Genomic DNA, 13827 nt, shown 5'->3' with positions numbered 1-13827 from the left:
TAATTTAAAACATTATATTAATAATAATATAAAACATTACATTAATAATAATTTAAAATATTACTAGTCTAATACAAGATTATCGGGTCTTCTATCCCACAAATGCTCGACCAACTCATGCCGAAGGTTGTCGTGTATCTCATGGCTCTTGATGATATTTAAGTTGTCGAGTCGTTGTTCATTGGTGATTGTCGATTCTTGTCTTGGAATATCATCTTGGTAGTTTTGACAAATAGCGTGACCCTCGTCTTCTAGTATCATGTTATGTAGGATTACACACGTGTAGACGACTTCCGTTATCTTCTCCCTTGTCCAAAATTTTATTGGATTCGCCAATATTGCCCATTTTTTCTTTAGGACTCCAAACGCCCTTTCAATATCTTTTCTAGCCGATTCTTGTCTCTTCGTGAAGTACTTTCGTTTGTCAGAAAGTGGAGACGCATAAGCTTGAACTAGTGTCCCCCATTCGCTGTAAATACCATCAACAAGGTAGTACTCGTACTTGAAGTGTTCTCCATTTGCAAAAAAAGCCTGAGGGGGTTCAACCCCTTCGATAAGGTCATCGAATATCGGTGATTGATCGATAACATTGAGGTCATTATTTGACCCGGCAACCCCAAAGAACGCATGCCAAAACCAAAGATCCTGTGACGCCACTGCCTCAAGTACAATAGTAGGGCCGGGGAGATCACCTAGGTGGAATTGACCTCGCCAAGCAGTAGGACACATAGCCCAACCAACATGCATACAATCGAGGCTACTGAGCATCCCGGAGAAACCATGCCTTTCACCGTGCACCTCGTATATACTCGTCCAACATGTCCGAGCCAACACCATACGCTAGTTGCCGAAGAGCGGCGGTAATTTTTTGAGTAGGCGTGAACCCGGGATGACCTCTAGCATCATCCCTTTGTTGAAAATACTCAAAGTGCTCCGGCAAGTCATTTGCTAGACGCATGAATAATCGTCTAGTCATTCGAAAACGGGTTTTAAAACTTTCCTCACTATATGCGGGATCGGGGCTAAAATAGTGACGTATCAAAGTTTCATTAGCAGTCTTTCGATCACGAAGACGTGGTTGCCGGAATGATGGAGCTCGAGGGCGTCTTTGATCGATCAAAAAATTTATCGTCGTTTGAACCGCTTGACAAATGAGTTCGTCTTCTTCGGAATAATTGGAAGACGAAGACGATAAAGACGATGCCATTTATAAAAATGGAGAGAAATATAGTTTTGGTAGAGGGAAAGTATGGTTTTTTAAGAGAATAAGAGAGAATGGGGTGAGTTTTAATTAAAATGGAGTGTGTAGATTGGTATTTATAGGTTAAACAAAAAAAAAACTTTTTTTTAAACCTCAATCGACCAAACCAACGGTTTTATGCACACCCAACGGCTCAAAAGAGCCCCGTGGTCCGGCTCGCCCCAGCCATTCGCGCCCCTCCTCGCGTGCGGGTGGTAGTGGTGTGCGCGATCAAGCCCCGCTGTCACCTAGATCAAGCCCCTTGATTCACCCCATTACCCTCAGCCTTAAAACTTTAGTTCCATATAAATATAATAGTAAACAAACCACAAATGAAAGATGACACAGTTTTCAAAACTGCACTGTTAAGATGTACATTGTAAATTTATAATACATATTGTTAACTATAACTAATGTGTACTATACAAATATTAGGGGTGTTATTCAGGTTTGTTTTTCGGGTTTCAAGATTTTCGGGTTTCAAAGTTTTAAATTTTGACCTGAAACCTGATCCAAATCTCTCACGGGTTTTTCCATGTTGGGTTAATCGAGTTTCGAATATCCTACAAAATAGTTTTTTTTTAAACTACAATACTAAAATTAGAACAATGTAGTCATCTTCGATCGTAACGTAAATAATCAAATAACAAACCAGCATAGCCTAATAGATAATTCAAAAGAAGAGTAAAACAAACTCCAACCATAATCGTCTTCAATCAATTGCGATTTATTTGTTCAATCATGTTGCTATTACTCATAAACAGAAAACATAAATTAACAATAAATAGTCAATCCATAATGGGTGGAATAACAACAATTGATTAGGCCTAGATTAGGATAACTTTAGTGGCTAAGGCTTAGCCTATTATACCTAAAAATAAATTTGGTTTTAAAACTAAAAGTTTATTCGGATTTTTCAGGTTGACCCGAAATTTATAAATCGGACCCAAGAATTAACCCGAATAACTTTAGCTCAAGTTCGGGTTAGTCTTTCTCGAGTTCGGCTTTTCGGGTCGGGTTTTCTCGGATCGATTTTCTGTAAAAGTGGTAGCCTTAACAAATATACAACTATTGGCTATACAGATAACAAATGTCCTAATCACATAATTAGGAAAGGTTGAACAAATCACTCTCCAACATAAGATGTTTTGTAATCTATGTACATCATTTTTATATTTTAGGTAACATGTTAACAACAACTTAAAAATGTCTTTTGACGTGATAAGAAATAAAATACATTTAAGTTGCACTTGCTCTTGCTCTTGCTCTTGCTCTTGCTCTTGCTCTTGCTCTTGCTCTTGCTCTTGCTTTCTGATGTATACTGTCATGATTGTGTCGTATCTGATATTTACAGCAACAAGTGCCATTTAAATCATATATAGTGGGTTTGCCCACCTTCTAGAACATCTACAGAATAATGCAAAAATAGTATTAAAAAAAGTATCAAATATAGCTTTTATGTTAAAAAGAAAATCGAATATCGCTTTCAAGGTGACTAACATCTAAATTTTACATAAAAAAAATAATATTGTCAACTCAAGTCATTGTTACCATTCAATTTATAAAGTAAGTTAAATCCATTGGCTAGTAAACATAATAAGTATAAAACTATAATTTGGTTGTTAATAATAACTAATATTTTCCTTTTAAAAATTACTTTGCAAATTAGTTGACATGCATTTATAAATAGCAAATCGTGACACGTAAGCGATAAGGTGGTGAAAAAGATTTTATATAAAAACATATATTATGATAAAGTGAAATATGACTATTTAGTAAGGTGGAGTGAAATGATTGATTTAATAATTAATTGATAATAATTTTAAAAAAACCACAAAATGAATGGGCAAAGCCTGTGACTGGTTTGTCGAGCACACGGGCAGCAGCCTTTCATGATGGATTGTTTATAAGTGAACTGGATTTGGGCGTCTTATAGGATTCACAATAATACTCAAAATAGTTTTACGTATGTGACATGTCATTGTTATGCACATATAAACTCGTTTGATATGAAATTTTGAATGCCCAAGACGAATACTAGAAAAATGCTCTTATATAAAAAATATTTCCTTTCAAAATGGCTCAATAAGCATATTATTACGTATACATATAAGATATAACTATTTTTTAAAAATATTTCATGTCCCTCATCGAGACGATGACCTAGACTTCGGTTGAGCCTTGTATGGGCTATGAGACGGCTCTGATGTTAATGGATGTATAAATACATCAAAACCTACTATTCATATTTTTCGTTAAATTAAAATGGTTTAGAAAACAAAACAATCATAGCCACTAAATTCTTATTCATATCAAAATATTAGTAAGGTCTATGAACAGTGAGATACAACTAAATGATACCCTTGTTCCATAATACAAAGAAGATGCTAAAAATGATCCAAAATATGTTTAGTTACCCAAGGACTCTTGACGTAGTGCTACCGATGTATTGAATAAGGTTTTTTGGCTTTACAAAAAGTGACGTTCTGACTTCCGAGTCCCATACGTGGTCAACAAATAGGTAACATTGGAGTAGATTTGTAGAATGTGTGTGAGTTGACGTTTTAAAAAAAAACATATATCTTTTAATTATTTATGACCCCTAAATCACTTTACTTTTTCATTTTTCTACCTTCCAATGTTACATGTTATTTAATATATTAATAATAAGCATAAAGAAGCCACAAATATTGATTATGTCGGTTTAAAAACATATATACTTTAGTGTTTTTGGGGCAATTTGGGGTAAAAAAGAGGCATACCATGTCGTGCCCCTAAAGCTCAACTTAACTCCATGCCATCCAACCCATCATGATTGCATCTATCAACCATGTTATATCCTTCAAAACATGTTTTAAATGATTAGTTATTTGAAACATTGTTTTATCCTTTAGATCATTGTTTCGATATAAGTTTTACTCAATCGATTCGTATTTTTCTTACGATCAAAAGCCCTAAAACATCAGTTTAATTCGAATAAAAAAACTTAACGATGCTAAGTGTTTTTTTAACGGAGATCCATTGAGAAAAAAATAATCGAAATGTTGAACTGTTGCCAGAGATTTTTTAAGGTGGATTATTATCGGCGAATACACAAAAGATGAGATTATTTTTTCCAATTTACAATTTTTTATATATAGAAATTAATATCAGCTCTATAGGTGGATCATATTCGGTTAAAAACTTCTAGCTATGGATAAGCATTTTAGGTACCGATACCGATTTGGTACCGTCGGTACCAAGTTTTTAGTTTTCAATATTGGTATGGTACCGGTACCGGTACAGTTCGGTACGGTACATGTATTTCCAGAATTTTACAGGAAATACCGATATGTATTTTATTAAACGATATTAATAATAATGCTTTATTAATAAAATTCTAGCAATAAGCTATAAGACCATTCGTAGTGACAAAGTTTTTGGTGTCGTTTTTGACAAAAAGACGCTGAAGGACGCCATCCCCCAGGTGTTTTGGGCGGCGTTTTAAAGGCCATCATTTTGTACAAAACGCTGGAGAAGGGTAGAGTTATTCAATCAAGTATTTTCCATTTTAATTTATATTATTATTTATATTAAAAAAGTAATAATTGTGTAATGACTGAAAAATGATTATGGGACATTTTATCACTATACCACTTTTTGTAAAACTCTTCATTGCTAATGAGATGTCACGTATTACACAACACCTATATATATAGAGTTTTGACTACACATAATCTAACAAAGAGTACTTTCATACCACTTATGCGAGGATAAACGCATTAAGGAACAAAATACAATTTGTCCCATTGACCGAGAACAAAAGCATCTAAGCATCTCATGCGACGAACCACTACCATAAAATAGCTGAGAAGTTGATGTGCTAAAAGTAGTTTAATAATTATTAACTAAATTAACTAAAAATAAATACTAAGTAATACTCTAGACTCTCTAAAACTCGACTAAACTACTAATCGACAAGTGAACCGATCGACTCTAGTAAAGCTAAGTAAGTCCGGATATCGAACCCACGAGACTCTCTAAATTACGTTTATTAGCTAATTAGACTTGACTAAAAACACGGCTTATTAATTAATATTTGTTTGGGGGGTTTTTATTTAAAATACTAATCTAATACTATAATTAAAAACTAATTAAGAAAACAAGTAATTTAAACGAAAGCAAAAGTTTGTTAATTAAATAATATGATGATGAGAAAACTACCTAGGCTAGAATCCCCTAAATTTCAGTAATGAATTAACCCGGGAAAATATTTAGTTATGGACTGGGATAGTAAAATAGACACTTAAAAGAAAACCCGAGCAGGACCCCTGACCCTTCTCAAGAGACACCTATGGGTTTCTAACAAGTTTTAACGCACACCAGTATTAAAAATCAAGTTCCCTTACGGTCACCTAGTTAATTATGATCTAGTTTCTTTATACGAAATCCTACCTTACAGCGCGGAAATCAAAGACAATTCAAAATATTTAATTGATTTAATAGACAATAATAAATAATCAACCCTAGACGGACTCCTTATGAAGAACTAAACCTAGCAAGATTAAATAATAAAGATCTACTAATAACCTAGCACTTTACAGATTTTAGGTTGGCAGCACACTTAGTTTTATTTGACAATATTATTCCTATGATCTTATCATGAAATCAATCATAAAATAATCAAGAACACAAAGTAATTGACCTAATAGCAACCTATCATATGACAAACAACAATCAAGGAAAACCATGGAATAAAACTCATTAAACAATCCTAAGTCTCCATATGCATCAATTTAATATAAGTAAACCTTTTACTAAACCATAAAAACCATAACAATAAATAATCACAAGTCAAAACAAAACATCAAAGTAGGTTCATCATAACCTAGGCAGTCTAATGGTTTAGCCAACAACCATACTCAAGAACAAAAGAAAGTAAATAGGTTTAAACAATAAATTCATGACGAAAATAATAAATTCAAACCAAATAATAAAGATGCTTGAAAGAGTAGGTATTGAACCCGGATGCTATTTGGTTGGACCAAGGTTTTCTTTTTACGGTTGACCTTCTGTCCATATATCTCTCTCTGCCTTTTGTTCGTCCATGCCCCCTTCAATTATTGTCATGACCCTTTTAATAGTTGCTATGTCGGTTCAAGAATGTGCTGCGCTTGCTGCAAACCTAAATAAAAGTTGCTTTCATGTGGGCCGGCCTTCTACTTTTACTCTTTGTAACCCAATTAAATTAAGCTAGACCACTCGTTGATTTAACTACCATGTATATTAACACCACAACAACTTTAAATGAATCATGAGAAAGTGGGTGGATTTTACGTACAAAACTTTATACATTACTTTCTTTTATGTTTGGTTTTTATTTTTGTAATTTTAAATTAATAATCAATATATAATTAGTTTTTTTTAAAGACTAGTTATCAAAATAAATACAACTCGTTTGAATCTTCACTTCATCGGTCTCAAGCTTGGTAAAAATATCCAATTTTAGCACATTATCTCTTAAAACCTTAAAACCCCACATATGAGCCAACTAGGAATAATATTCAATAAAAACCTATCTCAAAGCACTTAAAAGTTTAAGAATATTTATATGATAATATGTATATTTTATACCATATCAAATATCCCCACACTTATCATTTTTTCATCCCTGAAAAAGTCTCATTGTAATGGGATCAGAATCGGAGAAATACGATCTTAAAAACATATAGGTTATTTTAAAATTTAGAATAACGCAAAAACTGCGATCACCGATATTGTTGTCCACTTAAACCCATGCCTTTGTTTTTACCAGGACAAGTAAGATCAAACTATTATTATTATTATTATTATTATTATTATTATTATTTTGTATATAATCTAGTGAAACCCACAATCAAGACTCATTTTATTTTAGATTTTACCGGATCAAACCACCCCAACTTGACTTAAACCTCATAATAGCAGATTAAAACATTATTGAACATTTTTCATGAATAGCTAAGACGATCAAGGATATTGTTTATCTACCTAAATTTAAACATCAAAGTATACAAAGCAGCCATTAGATACGATTAAGGTTCAATTATTCAACTAACTAGCTAGTGTTCCCCACTACATGACATACCCCAGTTATCAAACAATACCTCGGACCCATTACCACACGCGATTTTACAAGTTTCCATCTGTCTGTTTACATACGTCATGTCTCTAGTTGATCCTGTTCTTAATGGTATGGGACGCAAGTAAGAGGACCACGTATGACTAACAGCGGGATGATCACTAGATCATCAAGATTTTACTTCACTGTAATTGATGTAAGTGAGTGTAATGATTGCAGTAAACTGCGGGTTTATGCTTAAAAGCTTTTATTATTTAAATATCCGAAGATACCCAGATGAACAACCGTAAAAAGACCCGTGGTCTCCGAACCCGAGGCATCCTATCAATACAAGATTTAAGGCAATAAAACCATACGCCTATGAAGTGTTAAACACTAAAACTAGAAGTGTAAGTTTTTAACTTTATATCACCGGCTACACGGTATACTTTAACGTTTAAACCTACCCAAGCATCGTATGATAGCGTATTCAGATTTCTTTAAAATTCATAACTTTCTACTATCTAACTAAAAATGAGGCTTGAGTATGGCAGACCTTTCATCTCGTATTTTACACAGACTTAACATATTTCCCACTAAAAATCATATTTATCGTTTAAAACCAACTATCAAACTGCCCTTTCATTCTTAAGGCTGAGCCTACCGACACATCCCAAGTTAAGTGCGTGTTCTTTAATTATATCTTATTATTAGTATTTTGAAAAACCGATTTCCGATAAGTATCCTCATCTCCCATTTATACGCAAAAAGACAACAATTTCAAAGGACATGTGTTCCTATCCCCACACTTAAAATTTGCATTGTCCTCAATGCAGAGACGGAAACACGAGTCAAAAATTTAAAAACAAAGCAAAATCTAAAAATACAAAAATAAATAAGAACAAAACAAAGATAAAAATTAAAAACTAAAAACATAAAAACAAAGTAAAAAGGAAAATACTTAGCTGGTAATGTGCATGAAGTATGATGCTAAAGTCTTCATCCATAAATGCCCTCCATCTCCGAACGTGCTCAATCAACCAGTATCTTCTTTCCCTCGTTCACGAACGGAAGCGGCAACAATACAAACAATATCTACGCTTATATCTTATCAACTTGATAGATATTAATCATTCAAAGTATGAACCAAACCGACCAACCCATCCAATAAAAATAAATAAAAGCAGCAAATAGATAAATAAAAAGTATACGGCTCCTGCTGCTCCATCCCCACACTTGAATGTTGCATTATACTTCAAGGGGTTCTTCTATCTCACACTAACTTCCTTCAAAGCTTTCAAAACTTAAAAACAAATAAAAACTACAAAAAAAACTACGTTAGTGACTCAAGAAAAAAAAATAAAATAGAAATAAAAATAGGAAAGAATGTACAAACTCTACACTTGAGTATTCACTCAAGAATCACGTGTGACAATTCAGTGTGACGGATCGAGAGGAGTTTCCTCCATCTCGATTGATTCTTCCGGTCCTCCATGATAGTGCTTTAAGCGATGACCGTTCACCTTCCAAGATATTCCATTATCCGGATTCTCCAACTCTACCACTCCATACGGGAAAACTTCTTTCACCAAATACGGTCCCGTCCACTTCGATCTCAACTTTCCTGCAAACAACTTCAAACGAGAGTTAAATAACAATACCTTATCACCTTTCGTGAAATCCTTTCCGCCTTTCAACCGTCGATCGTGTAGAGCATTCGTCTTTCTTTGATGTTCAACGATCTAGAGTATGATGCATCCCGAAGCTCTTCCAACTCATGAATCTGAAAGTACCTTTTCCTCGCGGCCTCGGTAAGATCGACATTCACCGTCTTCAACGCCCAATAAGCACGATGCTCCAACTCAACTGGCAAATGACAAGACTTACCATAAACAAGCATAAGCGGTGTAGTACCCAACAGAGTCTTGTACGCGGTCCAGAATGCCCACAACGCATCATCTAACTTTTCCGACCAATCCTTCCGACTAACCCCAACCGTCTTCTCCAAAATCCTCTTCACCCCTCGATTTGCATTCTCGATTTGACCATTTGTTTGAGGGTGATAGGCAGTAGAGGTACGATGAGTAACCCCATAATGAGCCAACGCTTTCTCCATTACTGCATTACAAAAATGGGTTCCCCGATCACTAATGATAGCTCTCGGAGTACCGAAACGAGTAAACAACTTCTTAAGAAACCTCACAACAACTCGTGCATCATTCGTGGCCAACGCTTGGGCTTCCACCCACTTTGACACATAGTCAATAGCCACCAAAATATACTTATGACTGTTCGATATGGGAAACTGTCCCATGAAGTCGATGCCCCAAACATCAAAGATTTCAAGAATTTGTATGGGGTTTTGAGGCATCTCATTCTTGGAAGAAATATTACCTGTTCTTTGGCACGCATCACAAAGCTTCACAAACTCTTCAGCATCTTTAACAATTGTCGGCCAATAAAACCCACTATCAAGCACCTTCTGCGCGGTAGCATGCGCACCATGATGACCTCCAGTCAACCCTTCATGAACATGCTTGAGAATATCCCAACCTTCCTCTTTCGTCACACATCTCCTCAAAATCCGATCACCAACAATCTTGAACAAAAACGGGTCATCCCACACATCCTATTCACATCACGGAAGAACTTTCTCTTTTGTTGCGTAGTCATACCCTCCAAAACAAAACCATTAGCCAAATAATTAGCAAAATCAGTGAACCATGGCATACCTTGCTTTTCAGCCGCAACAAAATCGATCAACTCGTGAGGGAATGTATCTCCAATCTCCTCCTCACGCAACTCTTTTCTCCTCGGGTCCTCTAAACGGGATAGATGATCGGCCGCTACGTTTTCCGCACCCTTCTTATCTTTGATCTCGATGTCAAACTCGGAAAGTAGAAGAATCCACCGTATAAGACGGGGCTTCGCGTCTTTCTTCTGAAAGAGAAAACGCAAGGCTTCATGATCGGTAAAAACAATGGTCTTTGAGAGTACGAGATACGAGCGGAACTTGTCAAATGCGAAAAAAACGGCTAAAAGCTCCTTCTCAGTGGTGGTGTAGTTCTCTTGGGCATCATTCAACATCTTGCTAGCATAATAGATGGGGTGAAAATGTTTATCTCGCCTTTTCCCCAAAACCGCTCCAACCGCATAATCGCTAGCATCACACATGAGCTCGAACGGCAAACTCCAATAAGGAGAACAAAGAATGGGAGCACTTACGAGCTTCTCTTTCAAATATGTGAACGCCTTCAAACACTCATCATCAAACACGAATGGTATATCTTTCTCAAGGAGTCAGGTTATCGGGCGGGTAATTTTGGAAAAGTCTTTGATAAATCGCCGATAAAATCCCGCATGACCCAAGAAACTCCTAATCGCCTTCACATTCGTCGGTGGAGGAAGTCTACGTATAGTATCAATCTTCGCGCGATCCACCTCAATACCATCTCTCGAGATCTTTTGACCTAACACGATCCCTTCTGTCACCATAAAATGGCATTTTTCCCAATTTCAACATCAATTTCGTTTCGATACACCTCTTCAACATCTTCTCAAGATTAGCTAAACATTGATCGAAAGAATCACCGTAAACCGAAAAATCGTCCATAAACACCTCCATGGACGTCTCTATCATATCCTGAAAGATGGCCACCATACAACGCTGAAAGGTGGCCGGAGCGTTACATAGTCCAAACGGCATGCGTCAGTACGCAAACGTGCCATACGGACATGTAAAAGTCATCTTCTCCTGGTCTTCTGGTGCAATGGGAATTTGAAAATGACCTGAAAAACCGTCAAGAAAACAATAAAACTGCTGACCTGCCAAACGCTCCAACATCTGATCAATAAACGGCAACGGGAAGTGGTCCTTCCGGGTGGCATCATTTAATCTCGGACAATCAATACACACACGTCAACCGGTAACCGTACGCGAAGGGATAAACTCATTCTTCTCGTTCATCACAACGGTCATGCCTCCCTTCTTTGGAACAACTTGGGTCGGGCTCACCCGTGGAGAATCGGAAATCGGGTAGATCATCCCGGCATCCATCAACTTTAACACCTCCTTCTTCACAACTTCTTGCATATTCGGATTGAGGCGTCTTTGTGGTTGCACCACCGGTTTGTACTCATCCTCCATTAGAATCCGGTGCGTGCAATAAGAGGGGCCAATGCCTTGAATATCGGAAAGTCGCCTGCAATCGCCCCCTTATGTAGCTTCAACACGTCTATCAACTTCATCTTTTGTTCTTCTGTCAGCTTGGATGACACAATAACGGGCAAGTTCGAGCCCTCATCAAGATACGCATACTCCAAGTGTGACAGGAGTACCTTAAACTCCAACGGAGCGGGTTTTTCCTCAGAACCCCCCTCACTCTCACAACTAATCTCATTTACCTCAATCATCTCGAGCAGCCCCGAAATCTCAGCCAACTCATCACAAACCGAGTCGTTCTCACACAACTCATCCTCACTCAAATCATCACAATCAACTAACCCATTACTTCCCACGAGATGTGCACCACAATTGTAATCGAAACAGCTATCAATACCTGCAATAAACGAGTTAATAAAATAAACCGAGTGGCATGGACCACTGAAATCATCTTGATCACTCGGATGCTTCATCAACCTCGCGGCATCATAAGTAACATTCTCATCACCAACCCGAAGCGTGATCTTCCCATCATACACATCGATAAGTGCCTTCGCGGTTCGTAAGAACGAACGACCTAGAATAATGGGAACTTTCTCATCGGCCTCTATATCGAGCACCACAAAATCAACCGGGAACACAAACTTATCCACCTTCATTAAAAAATTCTCGATAATACCTCGAGGATACTTGACCGAACGGTCGGCCAACGACAAGGACATGTGAGTCAGTGTAAGCTTGCCCAACTCCAACTCCTCGTACAAGGAATACGACATCAAATTTATACTTGCACCCAAATCCGCCAATGCATGGCTCATCGCATCATTACCAAACAAACACGGAATTGAAAACACTCCCGGATTTGACAACTTCTCGGGCACGCGGTTCAATACTACCGCCAAACAATCTCCCATGAGTGAAATCGATGACACCTCCCCCAACCTATCTTTCCTCTTCAACAGGTCCTTCAGAAACTTTGCGTACTTCGGCATGTGTTGGAGGGCTTCAATGAACGGGAGATTAATCTTCAACTGTCGGAACATATCAAGAAAGTGCCTATACTCCCGCGTATATTTCTGGTGTTTTGCGCGAGCGGGATACGGGATACAAGAGTGGTCAACCAAAGGTGATGGTCGGAATTCAATTAACTTCTTCTCTACTGGCGGTGCAACGGGTGCGATTGGTGCGATGTTCTGCACTTTTCCCGGTACTTCCATCTCGATCTCTTCATCCATCACCTCCTCATCTTCAACTTCAACCTCATTCCCTCTTAACTCGGGACCCAAAACCCTGCCGCTACGAGTAGTAATCGCCTTTATTTGAGCGGCTGGATTCTATTGAGTAGAACCTGAAAACTGTCCCGGGGGTCTTTCATTCAACTGTCAGGCTATATCACCAATGGTTCTTTGTATGTCGAGCATTGCTGATTGTTGATTCTTGAAAAGCAGATCATGTTCAGCAAGGATCTTTTGAGTGGCTTGATCTCTAGTAACCATATGTTGCATTATTTCGTCCAACTTCTTACTCAGATCTGGCACATTATTCGAACTTTGACCATTGGAACCTTCGTTGTTGTACTGTCCCTGATTTCGGTTATAGGGAGCTTGGAAACCAGGTGGCCCACCGGCCGGACGCCAATTCGAGTTACCTTGACCTTGATTCTGGTTCTTGTAACTGTTTTAGTTCTGATTGTTGTTATTGTAAACATTAGGGAACCTGTTCTGACCAGCCACGAAATCAACATCTTGATTGTTCATCAACGGACAATCCAGCGTACCTTGACCACCTCTACACATCTCACACTTATCCACCTTAGTCTTTAACTCTTTTATCTCTCGGGTGAGATTCTCCAAAGCAGCAGCCATACCAGTATCTAGATTAACCTGGTGTACACCTCGAGCAGATGAGGGTGTACTAGTGGCGGGATTGGAATTCCTGCCTCGTGGCTTCTTCTCGCATACGCAGATTGCGTGAAACTTTCAAACATCTCGTTACACTCGGTCACTTTCTTCTTGTCCATCAGATTGCCCCCAGAAGCTGTGTCAAACCTCGCTTGAGCTTCATAAGTAAGCCCATTGTAAAACTTCTCAACAAGGGCCCAAGGTGTGAGACCATGTTGCGAACAACGGGACAGCAGATTCTGAAAACGCTCCCAAGCTTGGTAGTATGGCTCATCCGGCTCCATGTGGAAGGAATGGATCTGATCACGGAGGCGAGAGGCATTAGCAGGTGGAAAGTACTTCTTGAGGAATGCATTGCGAAGCGCCTCCCATGTGGTGAATGTTCCAGCAGGTTGCGAATCGAGCCACGTGGCGCCACGATCTGAGAGTGTAAACGGGAACAAGT

At 37.9% G+C, this 13827-nt stretch overlaps 1 pseudogene; it reads right to left on the bottom strand.

The window, feature by feature from the left end:
* Window positions 1-9957: 9957 nt before the first annotated feature.
* Window positions 9958-13827, bottom strand: part of LOC143625673 (uncharacterized) — a 192273-nt pseudogene continuing 188403 nt past the window's right edge.

The sequence above is a fragment of the Bidens hawaiensis genome, unplaced genomic scaffold (assembly GCF_021521415.1).
Source record: "Bidens hawaiensis isolate Kalapana, Puna unplaced genomic scaffold, B.hawaiensis_p1.1 tig00004192_1, whole genome shotgun sequence".
Classification (NCBI taxonomy): Eukaryota; Viridiplantae; Streptophyta; class Magnoliopsida; order Asterales; family Asteraceae; genus Bidens; species Bidens hawaiensis.
This window is presented reverse-complemented; position numbering and strand designations above follow the sequence as displayed.